Source organism: Aotus nancymaae, unplaced genomic scaffold (genome assembly GCF_030222135.1).
Source record: "Aotus nancymaae isolate 86718 unplaced genomic scaffold, 86718_ANA_hifiasm-v0.15.2.pri h1tg000064l_1, whole genome shotgun sequence".
Taxonomy (NCBI): Eukaryota; Metazoa; Chordata; class Mammalia; order Primates; family Aotidae; genus Aotus; species Aotus nancymaae.
This window is the reverse complement of record NW_026988479.1, coordinates 2588071-2594981: the sequence shown is the minus strand read 5'-3', so window position 1 is coordinate 2594981 and position 6911 is coordinate 2588071. Positions and strand designations below refer to the sequence as shown.

The 6911-nt window shown below is 41.2% G+C and overlaps 1 pseudogene; it reads left to right on the top strand.

Moving 5' to 3' along the window:
* Positions 1-1746: 1746 nt before the first annotated feature.
* LOC105715781 (high mobility group protein B3-like) lies at positions 1747-5938 on the top strand (annotated as a pseudogene).
* Positions 5939-6911: the final 973 nt, after the last annotated feature.

The window sequence follows — 6911 nt, the reverse complement described above, 5'->3', positions numbered from 1 at the left end:
AGGGGCCTGTCTAGGGTCCCCACTGGGGGCCAATCTACCCTAAATGCTGGCCAATCTTCCCTATATAAAACCCTTAAATTTCTCTGGTGTCATAGTTACTTTATAATTCCCACTAAATCACTTCTTGAAATTTTTCAGCATGGTTTCTAAAGGGGTGGGCTTGCTATGGGAGTGAGCCATATTAACACTTCAAAAAAACAATTCCCACAGTTAGGAGAGTGTTAGCTCACTCACAGTAGTTCCCGCCTAGCAAGACACAGCACAGAGCACTCTCCAATTTACACTCACTTCAATCCTTTTACAATGCCCAGAGGCTTCTTCACTCAGCCTTATGTAGCTGTCTCTAATTCTTATAAATTGCTCTATGAATGAGGCCCTTCCTAATGGACCCAATACCTTTTATGACTGATGAGTCCAACTGGACACATCTACACACAGACACACATCCGATTGCTCTCCTTCCAATTCAAAACCATAAGCAAAAGCTTCCAAGGTTACAGAGAGAGCTACCTTCCAATGTGCCAATCAGGCACTCATGGGTGATCAGGCCATGCTTCCACCCAAAATGGGGTGGGCTACCTTCCCAGGTTCAATCTTTTCTTACAAATTGTTCGACGACACAGACATACATCCACACACACAGACACACATCCAATTGCTCTCCTTCCAATTCAAAACCATAAGCAAAACTTCCAAGGTTACAGAGAGAGCTACCTTCCAATGTGACAATCTGGCACCTGTGGGTGATCAGGCCACACTTCCACCCAAAATGGGGTGGGTTACTTTCCCGGGTTCAATCTTACCAAATTCAGTAAGCCAGACTTCCTCAAATGCTTGTTCCTCCTCGGTGTTCAGCCACTGGGTGGATCTGCACTGCAGGGTCTCCCTGCTCTGGTCTGGCAAGGCTTTTCCACCAGGCAAATACCTGCCCAGGAGTGCTCTCAGGATGCATCACCCCAGCGAGCAGGAGTCCCCCTGCAGGGATGCTCCAAAGGGCTAGGCAAACCACCTAAGAGACTCTTTCCCACCATCTGCTATCCGAGACTCGCTTCCCAGCCAATGCACCAAAATGTAGCAGGAGCGGCTGTGGGAAGTGGATCTCTTGGACACTGAATGCAGGAGGAAGGAGTTTATTCGACCGGGAGCAAGGTGGCATAGTTGCCTAACAGCCAAGCTCCCCTAACAAAGGAAGATTCCATCTTTACATAGGCTTATACTTTAGATGTTACACGTGGAAGAATCTTAGGTTTATAGCTTAACAAATGAAAAGGGTCTCAGTTTACAGTCTCAGGAATTACATATGAAAAGGATCTTGGTTTACAGTCTCAGGAATTACATATGAAAAGGTCTTCGGTTTACAGTCTTAGGAATGAAAAGGGGAAGTTTACAGTCTTAAAAAAAAGGGGGAAGTTGATCTGAGATGCCTGGGTCTCCCTCTTCACTATAACCAGGTGTCTTAGTCTGTTTTGTGTTACTATAAGAGAATACCATAGACTGGGTAATTTACAGTGAACAGAAATTTATTTCTCAAAGTTCTGGAGACTTGGAAGTTCAAGATCAAGGAGTTGCCATCTTGTTACTTCACACATGACAAAAATGTATTACATGGCAGAAGGACAAAAAGAGGGCAGGAGAGAGCAAGAGAGAACAAATCCACTACTGAAATTACAGTGTTAGTTCATTCATTAGGGTGGACACTCATAACCTAAATACCTATTAGAGGCCCCATCTTCCAGTACCATCACAATGGCAATTAAATTTCAACGTAAGTTTTGGAAGGAACAAACATTCAACCCTTAGCACTAAGTAAAGGAAACTTGGAGAAATGTCTATAAATTTTGTCCTGCAATCCTATTTTTTCCTTATGCATCTTTCAAAGTAACATTGTTCCAAATTTGAAGCAAAAAAATAAAAATTAAATAATTACTAATGGATAATATTCAGATTCAAAATTGGTCTAACTGGTAACATGAAAATACTTACAACACTGTTCTCTAATTAATTTTGTAGAACTTAAGTGGTACAGTGCTTGAAGCCACTGAAGAGAGAGACCAGGCATCTAGGATCAACTTCCCCTTTTTCCTAAGACTGTAAACTTCCCCTTTTCATTCCTAAGACTGTAAACCGAAGCCCTTTTCATATGTAATTCCTGAGACTGTAAGCCGAGATCCTTTTCATATGTTAAGCTATAAACCTAAGATTCTTCCACGTGTAACATTGAAAGTATAAGCCTATGTAAAGATGGAACCTTCCTTTGTTAGGGGAGCTTGGCTGTTAGGCAACTATGCCACCTTGCTCCCTGCTGAATAAACTCCTTCCTCCTGTATTCGGTGTCCGAGAGATCCGTTTCCTGTGACTGCTCCTGCTACACCACTACTACCATCACAGAATTCCTTAATTTTCTTCATCCTCATTTGTATTCCAAACCCTTAAAACCAATCTCCTTTTCACAATGTTGTCACAGATTACCCGAAAGAGAGAATGACTGATGCTAACATAAAAGTCATTTGGTCACAATTCTGAGATTAGGAAAATTTTTTCATGCTGTAAGGTTGGCCGCGTCGTGGAGAGTTCGGACACGCCTCCTCCCCTCGCCGGGAGCTCGGACACCCCTTCCTCCCCTCGCCGGGAGCTCAGACACGCCTCCTTCCATCCGGGTCCCACTCCCCTCCATTTTGTCCCACCCACCTTGGCCACAGCCAATCGGATGCCTCCACTCCCTATAAAACCCCATGCCTGAGAGGAGTCCGCGCGACTTCTCCGGCCCTTCCTGTCCGGACCGCAGAACCTTGTCCGGGAGCCTGAATAAATTCCCTTGCATTGGATTATTTGCGTGCTGGCCTCAGTTTCTCCGTTTCATCTTCGGTGAAAACAGACCTTACACATGCTTTTATTCCAGCAGGAAGAGAATTTGCTATCCACAACTGGAAAATTAAAGCTAAGTATCAGATGGATGGGTCTCCATCTCATTCATATTATCACCCATCTATTTAAACTATTTAAACCCATGGACTTGCAGAAAATAGTTTCATCACTATATTAAAGATATTCTTTAGTTGATCATTTGATAGCAAATGTTACTCAAATAGTAGAAACAAATCTTAATTTTTAATAAATGTAAAAAATGTCTGTTTACTCTTTGTGACAGCTCTTACAACTTTACAAATATATAAGAAATATTTAGCAATTATGTACATACCTATTTCTAAGAAATCTAAGCTACAGTTTTTTTGTATCTTGACTCCAAAAAGTTGAATTTCTGCCAAGGTCAGTTTGCTAAGGACAAAGTTTATTTTTAATATTTGAAAGTGTTGGAGTGCAGAAAATAATACCCCTAACTATGGCACTCAGGACCTTCTAAGACTGTCACGGGCATGTCTTTAACTTGGCAAAATAAATATCTATATTGATTGAGATTTTTCTCAGATACTTTTTGGTTTACAAAGGTAACGCTTTTTATTTGCCTTGCTGAGGCACAAAAAGCAGTACCACAAAATATGGCATGTTGGCATGCTGAGTGCTTCGAATTAAAGAAAATTGAAAAGCCTGAGAAATAAGCCTCAGAACCAATCTCTCCCTGACCTTCCTCCAAAACCGCTGTCTGGGATTCTCTTCTTTCCCAAAGAACCAGGAGGAATTATCTCTGGAACTTCCTTATTTGACTAAGAAAGCTTTTTTTTTTTAATCAAAAGAAATGCAATTGTCTTAATACTCACCCCTAGGAATTTCTCATCAAATAGCCAGGAAAGATTAACCACTGGAGAAGAGTCATTCTCACAGAGAAGCCTGAGAGTCATTCTCACACACAGACAGACTTTTCATCTATTCTGGAAAGCAACTCCAAGAGATTAACTGGGAGACTCTATCTGCATAAGACAACCTTTGTTCACAATGAAGTTTTGCCTCTCATCTTGCAGCCACTTCCTCCAGAAGTCACAGGAACTTTGCCCAAGGCCATTGTTATTGGGACTCATTCATTTCCCCTGCAAATCATTTACTCCTATACCATACTCCTCATCTCCATTTCCCCTAAGAAGAGGAGTATATAACCAACTGGATCTCACTGGGTTAGGGTAATCACCATCCTGTGATTTCCCCCAGGGCACATTAAATAAATTTTGTATGCCTTTTTCTCTTATTAATCTTCCTTTCATAAGTTTATTTTCAGTGAGTCTTCAGAGGGTGCAGGGGAAGCTTTCCCTCTTCAACCCTACAAAGGTTTATTTTCAATATTTTTATAAAGTGTTGGCTTACAAACTTGCAATTAGACCATGTGGTATAGATTAGTATGGTTAAAGAAAAAATTATTCTTGACACTTGTTAAAGGTGGTAAAGCAGACTTTATTCAAAGCAGGGGAGGCCTTAGCAATAGGTATAGGGACCACTGTAATAGGGTCTCACAGTGAGAAAGAGAGATGAAACTCAACTCTGACTTCAACAAGAACAAGTGGGGATTTACAACCATGGAGCAGCATTGGGGACAGGGATGATCAGTGGATGGAAAATTACTAAGAGAAAACATCAGTGACGAAGGATATCCTTGAGGAAACATCAATAATAAACATCAGGGATAATTATTAAGAGGAAACATCAAGGACCACCTCTTTTGGTCAAATGACTATCATAAAAAAAAAACTGTGTGTGTTAACTTAATATTATAAACAAAGTTTGTCATCACAGGTTGTTTTTACTCACCAACTTGATGAGAATTAATGCATTTGGGTGCCACTTGATCAATCTCAAATTATTCCAATCTGTGTAAATAGAATGGAGAAAAAATTTTTTAACATTAACATTTCTTAAAATTTAAAAACATAGCTTATAAAGATGTATTTAAAGAAACAGGTCTAACAGATTAATTTTAAAACACAATACCAGGTACAGTTTTAACTTACAGGCACAGATGGCTGCAGAGGCTTCCAGGCTTTGGTTAGGGCAGTCATGGGAGCACACAGGAAATCTCCCAGAGGATCTGAATGGTTGATTTGAGCTAGGAGAGGCAGAAGCAGCGCAGTTTTCTCCCTAGGAGAAAAAACTTTCTCCCTAGAAGCGGTAGCATTTCCTCCCTAGGTCAGTTCTGTGGCACAGTTCCCTGCAATCTACTCAATAAAGTGCTTCCCACAAACAAGGGTGTAAACCATAAGAGAGGAAGATATGGAATCCAGCAAATGGGAGCTCCAACATCAAACAAAGAGGTTGTGTTTCCAGGAAGACAATAAAAGGAATGTCCTGAAACATAGCAGGACAGTGAGTCTAGAAAGAGACAAATCCAAGACTAGTGAACAATACAGTCAGGATGGCTAAAGGGCAAGAAACCAAAGGGCAAGATGTCTGCTTATGCCTTCTTTGTGCAGACGTGCAGAGAAGAACATAAGAAGAAAAACCAAGAGGTCCCTGTCAGTTTTGCAGAATTTTCCAAGAAATGCTCTGAGAGATGGAAGACAATGTCCGGGAAAGAGAGATCTAAATTTGATGAAATGGCAAAGGCGGATAAAGTGTGCTATGATCGGGAAATGAAGGATTATGGACCAGCTAAGGGAGATAAGAAGAAGGATCCTAATGCCCCCAAAATGCCACCATCTGGCTTCTTCCTGTTGTGCTCAGAATTCCGCCCCAAGATCAAATCCACAAACCCTGGCATCTCTATTGGAGACATGGCAAAAAAGCTGGGTGAGATGTGGAATAACCTAAATGACAGCGAAAAGCAGCCTTACATCACTAAGGCGGCAAAGCTGAAGGAGAAGTATGAGAAGGATGTTGCTGACTATAAGTCGAAAGGAAAGTTTGATGGTGCAAAGGGTCCTGCTAAAGTTGCCCAGAAAAAGTGGAAGAGGAAGATGAAGATGAAGAGGAAGAGGAGGAGGAGGAGGAGGAGGAATTAAAAAACTATTTATCTGTCAAAGAAAAGAAAGAAAGAGACAAATCCACTGTGGAGTAAAAGGATGGATTCAAAATGCATATGTTCAAGAACTAGAGTTCTTAAATTTTCCTTAAGTGCTTGAATGTATTACAGGGTTCTTACTTTCATTCTTATTCTCTACTCCCTTGTAGCTCTGTCCATTGTATTAAAACCACCTTTGCAAAGTTTATGACTGAGAGAAATGTAGCATGGCTAAATCCATCTTGCTTCTAGCCTTACAGGCTGGCTGTCCTCATTCGTTCCTGGGTGTAGGCCAAGCAAAGATGAAAATAGTCCCTCCCTAAAATTGCCCCCCTCCTTGTCTGGGGACTGAAATTGCCTTTGTAAGACTAATGAAAGACCATGAGATTAGAATTATAAGAAGGGCCTGAATTTTGCTAAAATCTAGGCATAGTTAAATGATAACCAGTCATTGTTCCCTAGCTTGCTTTTCTATAATTCCTTACTGCTCAGGTGTCATGTGGCCAGAAATCACAAGATTTGTAACTGCCTCAGTTGCTCCTATAGATAACATCACTATTGTAAAACCTAAGTCTTTTGAGATGATTTTCAGACTTTTGCATTCTGGCAACCAACTGACTCCACCTGGACCTGTGACTCATGATTCAACCAGTCCTGCAGCCCCCACCCAGAGGCTGACTCAGTGTACAAGGACTGTCTTCCACATTCCTAGGATTTCATCCCCAAACAGCCAACAGCACTTATTCCCTGAACCCCTGCCCACCAAATTATCCATACAAACCATAGCCTCTGAGTTCTCAATGAGGCTAATTTGAGTAATAAATTCCCATTTTCTGCTTGACTAGCTCTATGTTAATTAAAGTCTTTCTCTACTGCAATACCACTTTCTCAGTGAGTTGGTTTTATCTGTGCAGGGGTCAAAAAAGAACCTGCCGGATGATTACAATATTAATATCAATAACAAAGCAACTTTTTTTGTGTGCAAGATGGAGTCTCTCTCTGTCACCCAGGCTGGAGTGCAATGGCTCAA